Source organism: Mustelus asterias, chromosome 30 (assembly GCF_964213995.1).
Source record: "Mustelus asterias chromosome 30, sMusAst1.hap1.1, whole genome shotgun sequence".
NCBI lineage: Eukaryota > Metazoa > Chordata > Chondrichthyes > Carcharhiniformes > Triakidae > Mustelus > Mustelus asterias.
Genome location: NC_135830.1, coordinates 15,634,296 through 15,644,471, shown reverse-complemented (window position 1 = coordinate 15,644,471; position 10,176 = coordinate 15,634,296). Strand labels below are relative to the sequence as shown.

The window sequence follows — 10,176 nt, the reverse complement described above, 5'->3', positions numbered from 1 at the left end:
CTGCACTGACCACAATCCCACCCAGGACCTATCCCCGCAACCCCACGTATTTACCCAACTAATTCCCCTGACACTAAGAGGCAATTTAACACAGCCATTCAATCTAACCTGCACATCTTTGGAGTGTGGGAGGAAACCGGAGCACCTGAAGAAAACCCACGCAGACACGGGGAGAATGTACAGACTCCACACAGTTGCTCAAGGCCGGAATTGAACCCGGGTTCCTGGCACTGTGTGGCAGCAGTGCGAACCACTGTGTCACCGTGCTGCCCCGGTCACCTTGCTGATATCACTTCCCATTAACTCCTAACTGAGTTAATCCAGGATCTCAGTCACTTGCAGCAACATCCTTTTCTTTATTGCTTTTCCCTGCTGCTGTAGTAAGTTTAAAGCTTTTCTACTGAGATAACAAGGCAGCACAAGGTCATTTGTGTGTCTGTTTCCTTGTAATAAAAGGACGTGTGGTATCACTTCCTAATGATTGATGTTCGTCAGGCTCATCGACCTCACTGCTACATCTGAGGTGGGATGTTTCATTTCTTACTGGCTGCTGATGCCTGATGCAAGTTACTTAAAGACAAATAACTAAAAGTACAAGAGATACACAAACTTAAACTAATACAATTATTACTACAGAACATAGAAAATCAGGACATAAAGGTGATTGGTGTGTAATTTCTATTAATACATTAACATGTTCATAAGAAATAAAAGTTGCAGAAAATACATCACAACAACACCATGACAGAAACTGATAATCAAACCCACACTAATCTGTGTGTATGTTGAAGGAAAGTGACTATTTCTCTTTAAGTTAAAAAGCGAATACAATTTAAGACATAGCATTTCTCCAGCAATTAAACTACAAGAATCTTCACATGTATCCTCTAATCCTGCCATCAAATGTGGATCATTTCAATGGAAATGTGCTCTCCCAGGCTCAAAGAGCATCAGCCCACTGGAAGCAAAGTTGTGGGACCGGCCAGTCCAGCAGAAAGAAAGCCTCCAACCCTCCCACTTCACCTACTGTCAGAATGAACATGGTTCAGTCCTGGATGTGATTAACAGCGGCAATAACAGCAGAATCCAACCCCTGTCATCATTTGTGAACTCGCTGGTGTCTCTGCAAGTTGCATAACAATGTGAATCCCTTCCCACACATAGAGCAGGTGAACGGCCTCTCCCCCGTGTGAACTCACTGGTGTTTCATCACGGTTGCTGAATGTTTGAATCCCTTTCCACACACACAGCAGTTGAATGGCTTCTTCTCAGTGTGAACTCGCTGGTGTGTCAGCAGGTTTGATGAATCACTGAATCCTCTCCCACACTCAGAGCAGGTGAATGGCTTTTCCGCTCTGTGAACCCGCTGGTGTGTCAGCAAGTGGGATGACCGAATGAATCCCTTTCCACAGTCAGAGCAATTGAACGGTCTGTCTCCAGTGTGAACTTGCTGGTGTGTCAGTAGTGTGGATGAATTGCTGAATACTTTTCCACAAACAGGGCAGGTGAATGGCTTCTCCCCAGTGTGAACTCGCTGGTGTGCCAGCAGATGGGATGATTGAATGAATCCCTTCCCACAGTCAGAGCAGGTGAATGGACTCTCCGCAGTGTGAATTCGCTGGTGTGTAAGCAGAGTGGATAAATCACTAAATCGCTTCCCACACTCAGAGCAGGTAAATGGCTTCTCCCCGGTGTGAACTCGCTGGTGTGTAAGCAGAAGGGAGATTTGACTAAATCCCTTCCCACACTGAGAGCAGGTGAATGGCCTCTACCCAGTGTGACTGCATCAATGAGTTTCCAGCTTTGATGGGTAATTGAATCCCTTCCCACAGTCCCCACATTTCCACCGTTTCTCCATGGTGCAGGTGCCCTTGTGACTCTGCTGGTTTCACGATCTGTTGAAGCCTCGTCCACACAAAGAACACAATTAATTTCTCTTCCTGGTGTGAATGGCGCAATGTTTTTTCAGACTGTGTTAAAGCTCTTTCCACAGTCCGTGCACTGGAACACGCTCACTCAGGTGTGTGTGTGTTTCAGTGCTTTTCCAGGCACACTGATATTTAAGATCTCCTGAAAAAGACAGAACAGACAAAAATTTATGCTTCTAAATTGAAAGACTGATGATATTCAGGTTCCGATAAATCGAGTGAATTTGTGAGATCTTAGTGTGACATTTGGTTTGACATTTCTGCCTGCAGATCTTCACCTTCTGATATCCTGTAAAAGAAGTTTACAAAATTCATCACTGTCAGTACAGGATAGAAATTCAGAACAGTCTATTCTAGTTTCTATGGAACATTCTTTCCTCTCTCATTCCCCAAAAGCTGTAAATCTCCATCCCATACACTCTCCCTCCATTCTCATTCTGCTGTATCTAATATTCACCCTACCAATTCTACTGAAGGTGCTGATTGAGGCTGATTGACAGATCCATGCTCACTGCTTCCAGAACTAAGAGACCTTTACCAAGAGTCAGGATGGACTTGTGTGGCTGAAAGGACCCCTTTGCTGTAATGACTCCATAACTGGAAGTATATAACTTAGGTACAGTACAATATTGCAAGCATATAAATAAGAATAAATTACTTCATTGCAGAACCATAAATAATTTATCTAATCTGTGACAAAAAAAATCACGAGATATATCTCTGTCCTATATTAATTTACTGTCCCCCTAAATGTCAGCCATCTCCTGGGGAAAGCAGCCCTTTAATTCTGAACATTAGGAAAGAGAACAGCCTCTTAACCAGACAAATCAATGTGTCAAGCTGAGGGAGCAAAGAATGTCAATGTCTTTAAGAGAGGGAGAGAGAGAGAGAGCTGGGCCAACCTTTCCAGAGTCTGCACCCTCTCTGGATTCACTTCATAGAATCATACAATCCTATAGTGTAGAAGGAGGCCATTCGGCCCATCGAGTCTGCACCAACCACAATCCCACCCAGGCCCCATCCCCGTACCCCTGTGCATTTACCCTAACTTGTCCCCCTAGCACTAAGGGTCAATTTAACATGGCCAATCCACCTGACCCACACATCTTTTGGACTGTGGGAGGAAACAGGAGCACCCGGAGGAAACCCATACAGAAATGGGGAGAAAATGCAAACTCCACACAGACGTGACCCAAACCAGGAATTGAACCTGAGTCCTTGACATTGTGAGGCAGCAGTGCTAACCACTGTGCCACCATGCCACCCTAAAGTCGACTACACTTGGTATTCCCAGGAGGTCTCCTATTCAAGTACTAACCAGGCCTGAGTCTGCTTAGCTCCCGAGATCAGGCGTTTTCAGGCTAGTATGGTCGTAGGCATTGGCTGATTCTTTTCACTTCCTTGAGTCTGTCTGAAGCTCAATCTTCATTCAGAGAGAGAGAGCAGCAGCTTTGCTGGGCAGGAATGAGCAGCTGAACAGATGCGGATTAAAGATGCGGATTAATCCGGGATAGTCAGCACGGATTCGTGAAGGGCAAGTCGTGTCTCACCAATTTGATTGAATTTTTTGAGGAGGTAACTAAGTGTGTTGATGAAGGTAGGGCAGTTGATGTCATATACATGGATTTTAGTAAGGCGTTTGATAAGGTCCCCCATGGTCGGCTTATGATGAAAGTGAGGAGGTGTGGGATAGAGGGAAAGTTGGCCGATTGGATAGGTAACTGGCTATCCGATCGAAGACAGAGGGTGGTGGTGGATGGAAAATTTTCGAACTGGAGGCAGGTTGCTAGCGGAGTGCCACAGGGATCGGTGCTTGGTCCTCTGCTCTTTGTGATTTTTATTAATGACTTAGAGGAGGGGGCTGAAGGGTGGATCAGTAAATTTGCCGATGACACCAAGATTGGTGGAGTAGTGGATGAGGTGGAGGGCTGTTATAGGCTGCAAGGAGACTTAGATAGGATGCAAAGCTGGGCTGAAAAATGGCAAATGGAGTTTAACCCTGATAAATGTGAGGTGATTCATTTTGGTAGGACTAATTTAAATGTGGATTACAGGGTCAAAGGTAGGGTTCTGAAGACTGTGGAGGAACAGAGATCTTGGGGTCCATAGATCTCTAAAGGTTGCCACTCAAGTGGATAGAGCTGTGAAGAAGGCCTATAGTGTGTTAGCTTTTATTAAGAGGGGGTTGGAGTTTAAGAGCCGTGGGGTTATGCTGCAACTGTACAGGACCTTGGTGAGACCACATTTGGAATATTGTGTGCAGTTCTGGTCACCTCACTATAAGAAGGATGTGGAAGCGCTGGAAAGAGTGCAGAGGAGATTTACCAGGATGCTGCCTGGTTTGGAGGGTAGGTCTTATGAGGAAAGGTTGAGGGAGCTAGGGCTGTTCTCTCTGGAGCGGAGGAGGCTGAGGGGAGACTTAATAAAGGTTTATAAAATGATGAAGGGGATAGGTAGAGTGAACGTTCAAAGACTATTTCCTCGGGTGGATGGAGCTATTACAAGGGGGCATAACTATAGGGTTCGTGGTGGGAGATATAGGAAGGATATCAGAGGTAGGTTCTTTACGCAGAGAGTGGTTGGGGTGTGGAATGGACTGCCTGCAGTGATAGTGGAGTCAGACACTTTAGGAACATTTAAGCGGTTATTGGATAGGCACATGGAGCACACCAGGATGATAGGGAGTGGGATAGCTTGATCTTGGTTTCAGATAAAGCTCGGCACAACATCGTGGGCCGAAGGGCCTGTTCTGTGCTGTATCGTTCTATGTTCTAACAAGCTCATTGTCCAACCTCCGCATTCAGGCAATGGGGGAGCTCTGATTGGCTGGAGGAGTAGAGAACTTCCGGTCCTCCAGGGTTTCCATTGGTCAATCCCCCGCTGACAGACAATGAGGGGCGGAGCCCCACATGGGGTGGGCGGGACTTTGTCCTCCAGCCGCGCTGAGCCGTTGTCCAATGGAAAAGGCTGGAAGAGCCGGGCAGACAATGGTCAGTGCGCCGGCTTTGTCCCGGGCCCCGCCCCACACCCGCACATGCGCATTCCCCCAGAACCCGCACATGCGCACCTTTGATTCACGGTCCCTTACCAGATCTGGCCAATGGGAAGAGTTGGAGGACCGGAAGGACTGTGGTCCTTCAGCCAATCAGAGCGCGGTCTTTGTGTGAATGCGGATTGAGCTTCAGACAGACTCAAACTTCCTGAGTTTGTTTGTTTGGTTTGACCTAAAAAGAGGCCAACATCTGTGAGTAAAACACTTTCTTTTCTCCCCCTTTCCATTTCTTTTCTCATTCTGGGGGAAATTGGGGACTTGCAGCAACTGAAGGGAAAGGAAGTGAATCCAGGGAGGGTGCAGACTCTGGAAAGATTGGCCCAGGTCTCTTTCTCTCTCTTAAAGACATTGATATCGAAACATAGAAGATAGGAGCAGGAGGAGGCCATTTGGCCCTTCGAGCCTGCTCTGCCATTCATTACAATCATGGCTGATCATCCAACTCAATAGCCTAAACCTGCTTTCTCCCCATAACCTTTGATCCCATTCACCCCAAGTGCTGTACCAGCCTCCTCTTGAATACATTCAATGTTTTGGCATCGACTACGTCCTGTGGTAATAAATTCAACAGGGTGACTACTCTTTGGGTGAAGAAATGTCTCCTCACCTCCGTCCTAAATGGTCTACCCTGAATCCTCAGACTGTGACCCCCGATTCTGGACTCCATCGGGAACATCCTCCCTACATCTATCCTGTCTCGACTTCTTAGAATTTTATAAAGTCTCTATGAGACTCCCCCCACCTCATTCATCTGAACTCCAACGAAAACCATCCTAACCTCGTCAATCTCTCCTCATACATCAGTCCCACGATTCCCTGAATCAGCCTGGTGAACATCCTTTGCTCCCTCAGCTTGACACATTTATTTGTCTGTCTAAAAGGATGGTCTTTTTCCTAATGTTCACAATTAAAGGGCAGCTTTCCCCAGGAGAAGGCTGACATTTAAGGGGACAGTACGTTAATATAGGACAGAGATATGTCTGGTGTTGTTAGATGGTACCCAGATTAGATATATTATTTATGTTTCTGTAATAAAATACTTCTATTATTATTTCTTGCATTGTAATATAATGCTACAGTGATGTTATACATTTCCAGTCATAAAGTCATTACAGCACAGAAGGAATCCATTTGGTAACTCGAGTCCAGGCTGACTCTCTGTAAAACATTCCAGTCCCATTCTCACTCGATATCCTCACTCTCCTGAAAGTTTATTTCCTTCAAATGCCCAACCACTTTCATTTGTAAATAGAATCCACAGAAATGGAGATTTACAACTTTTTGGGAATGAAGTAGGAAAGAATGTTCCAGAGAAACTAGAATTGTCTGCTCTGAATTTCTATCCTATACTGACTGTGATGACTTTTGCAAACTCATTTCACAGGGGCGGCACGGTAGCACAGTGGTTAGCACTGCTGCTTCACAGCTCCAGGAACCTGGGTTCGATTCCCGGCTTTGGTCACTGTCTGTGTGGAGTTTGCACATTCTCCTCGTGTCTGCGTGGGTTTCCTCCGGGTGCTCCGGTTTCCTCCCACAGTCCAAAGATGTGCGGGTTAGGTTGATTGGCTATGCTAAAATTGCCCCTTAGTGTCCTGGGACACGTGGACTAGCGGGTAAAATATATAGGGATATGGGGGTGGGATTGTGGTCGGTGCAGACTCGATGGGCCGAATGGCCTCTTTCTATGATTCTATGATTTCTATGATTGAACGAGGAATCACATGCAAAAATCTCAACTGTCACGTCCAGACAGAGTCATATTCCTTGGGATCTGAATATCTTGTAATATGGAACTGTAGCTACGTTATATATTTCCAGACATCCCTTCCCTCAGAGAGTTGTTAGTCTTTTGGATTTCTCTTCCACAGGGACCAGTGGAGGCTGAGGATCATTGAATATATTCCAGTTAGACAGATCTTTGACTGACAAGGGTGTCAAGAGTTATGGGGAACAGACAAGAAGATGGAGCAAAAGCTAAGATGTGGGGGGATTTCTTCACTCAAGGATGTGGTAAAGCTTTGGAATTCTCAACCCCTGAAGACAGTGGAGCCTCAGTCATCAACTATTTTCAAGAGAGAGATTGATTGGTTTCTAGATATTGAAGATATCAAGGGATATGGGTTTAGTGTGGGGAGAATGATGCTGAGGTAGATGAACAAATTATCTCATTGAATAGTTTAAAAGGCTCGATGGGCCAAATGGCCGACTGCAGCTCCTATTTGTTATGGTCTCTGTGTCCAGGACAGGAAGCAGTGAGCATGGATCTGTCAATCAGCCTCAATCAGCACCTTCAGGAGAATTGGGAGGGTGAATATTAGATACAGCAGAGTGAGAATGGAGGGAGAGTGTGTGGGATGGAGATTCACAGCTTTTTGGGACTGAAATAGGAAAGAATGTTCCATGGAAACTAGAATTGTCTGTTCTGAATTTCTATCCTGTACTGACAGTGATGACTTATGTGAACTTGTTTTACAGGATATTGAAAGAGGAATCACAGGCCGAATCTCAAACGTCACATCTAGATCTGACAGAGTCATATTCCTTGGGACCTGAATATCATCGGCCTTTGAATCTAAAAGGAGAAATTGTTGTCCAGTCTGTTGATTTGAAAAGATTTCACGTGTCAGTGTGACTGGAAAAGCACCAACACACTGCCACACTCGAGTGAGAGTCTTCCAGTGCACTGACTAAAGAGCTTTAACCAGTTACACAGCCTGAATAAATATCACACCATTCACAGCAGGGAGAGACTGTACCCGTGTTCTGTGTGTGGATGAGGCTTCAACTGATTGTCCACCCAAGAGAGAGGCAAGGACACCTGCACCATGGAGAAACCATGGAAATGTGCAGACTGTGGGAAGAGATACAGATACCCATCAGAGCTGGAAGCTCATCGACGCAGCCACACTGGGGAGAGACCATTCATGTGCTCTCAGTGTGGGGAGGGATTCAGTCATTTATCAAGCCTGCGGACACACCAGCGAGTTCACACTGGGGAGAGGCCATTCATCTGCCCTCAGTGTGGGGAGGGATTCACTTGTTCATCCAATCTGCGGAGGCACCAGCGAGTTCACACTGGGGAGAGACCATTCACCTGCTCTCAGTGTGGGAAGGGATTCACTTGGTCATCCGACCTGCGGGCACATGAGCGCATTCATACAGGGGAGAGGCCATTCACCTGCCCTCAGTGTGGGAAGGGATTCACTCTGTCATCTGACCTGCAGAGACACCAGCGAGTTCACACTGGGGAGAGGCCATTCATCTGCTCTCAATGTGGGGAGGGATTCACTCAGTCATCCAGCCTGCACACACACCAGCGAGTTCACACTGGAGAGAGACCATTCACCTGCTCTGTGTGTGGGAAGGGATTCAGTCATTCATCCAACCTGCGGACACACCAGCGTATTCACACTGGGGAGAGGCCATTCATCTGCTCTCAGTGTGGGGAGGGATTCACTCGATTGTCCAGCCTGCAGACACACCAGCGAGTTCACACTGGGGAGAGACCATTCACCTGCTCTCTCTGTGGGAAGGGATTCAGTCATTCATCCAACCTGTGGACACACCAGCGAGTTCACACTGGGAGAAGCCATTCATTTGCTCTCAGTGTGGGAAGGGATTCTGTGATTCTACCAGCCTGCGGACACACCAGCGAGTTCACACTGGGGAGAGGCCGTTCACTTGCTCTCAGTGTGGGAAGGGATTCACTCGGTCCTCCAACCTGTTGAGACACCAGCGAGTTCACAAGTGATTCCAGGGGTTGAATTCTGCTGTTATTGTTTCTGCTCTCAATTACATCCAGGACGGCATTTTGTTCATTCTCACAGTTGGTCAATGGGGAGGGTCGGAGGGTTTCTTTCTGCTGGACTGGCCGGTCTCACCACTTTGCCTCCAGTGGGCTGATGCTCTGAGTCTTGTTGCGAATACCTGGTTTCAAATTTCGCAAGGATCACAGAGTAACAGGGTGTTAGGAAGTTAAGAGATCGTCACTATTTCTGTTTGAAACTCCCCCAGAAGCCCATCCAATTTCCTTTGTAATTGTTTATTGTCTCCACTTCCTCCACCCTCGTAGGCAGCGAGTTCCAGGTCATTCCTCACATCCCCCCCCCCCGCATCTCTGATCCAAAACCTTCAATCTGTGTCCCCCTCGTCCTTGTCCCTTCAGCTAATGGGAACAGCTTTTCTTTGTCCACCTTATCTAAACCTGTCAGAATCTTGTCCACCTCTATCAAATCTCCCCTCAACCTCCTTTGCTCCAAGAGGACCAACCCCAGCCTGACATCGACAATAAAGAACAAACTAACAGAATATGTTAATACCGGAAATCAAATGGGAATGTTTAATTTCTGTTTTAAAGATATTGTGAATATATTGTCCTGGACAATAAAGGAATTGGAATAACTCACCTTGGGAGTGGTTGAATGGAATATGTCAATCTGGTATCCACCTACAGTCCAGTGAAAGTCTGGAATGTGTAGCTGGAAATCCCTTCCTAACAGCACTGTGGGTGTACTTACACCTCAGGCATTGTAACAGTTCAGGAAGGCAGTGTTGGGGTTGACCATGGCCGAGGCAGCTACATACAGCCACATATTCTGTTATAATTGAAGGACTGCAGATTGAATGTGAGGCATTATGGGACTGGACTATCTTGACCATATTCCTGTGACTGCTCAGTTTCTGCAGTCACGGACCATTAAAGCTGCTCAGCAGGGCCCCAACAGAGGACCTGGTGAGAATATTTACTCAGAATGAGTTAGAATTAAACTGGGGCAGGATTGTGGCACAGTGGTTAGCACTGCTGCTTCACAGCACCAGGGACCCAAGTTCAATTCCCAGCTTGGGCCACTATCTGTGTGGAGTTTGCACATCCTCCCCGTGTCTGTGTAGGTTTCCTCCGGGTGCTCCGGTTTCCACCCACAGTCCAAAATGTGTGGGTTAGGTGGATTGGCTGTGCTAAATTGCCCCTTAGTGTCAGGGGGACTAGCTGGGGTAAATGCATGGGGTTATGGGGATAGGGTCGGTGGGATTGTGGTTGGTGCAGACTTGATGGGCCGAATGGCCTCCTTCTGCACTGTAGAGATTCTATGAGATTATTGCAGGACCGGCTGGTGTTCAGCAGCTGAGAAACCTGGAAACTGTCAAAAAAGGGGTCTGACTAATCAACAGACGGGGGTAGGTAGCTGACTAAGAAGT

At 46.8% G+C, this 10,176-nt stretch overlaps 1 protein-coding gene across 1 annotated transcript in view; it reads left to right on the top strand.

The window, feature by feature from the left end:
• Positions 1–10,176, top strand: part of LOC144480793 (uncharacterized) — a 585,830-nt gene that overhangs the window by 320,428 nt on the left and 255,226 nt on the right. The window lies entirely within an intron of this gene.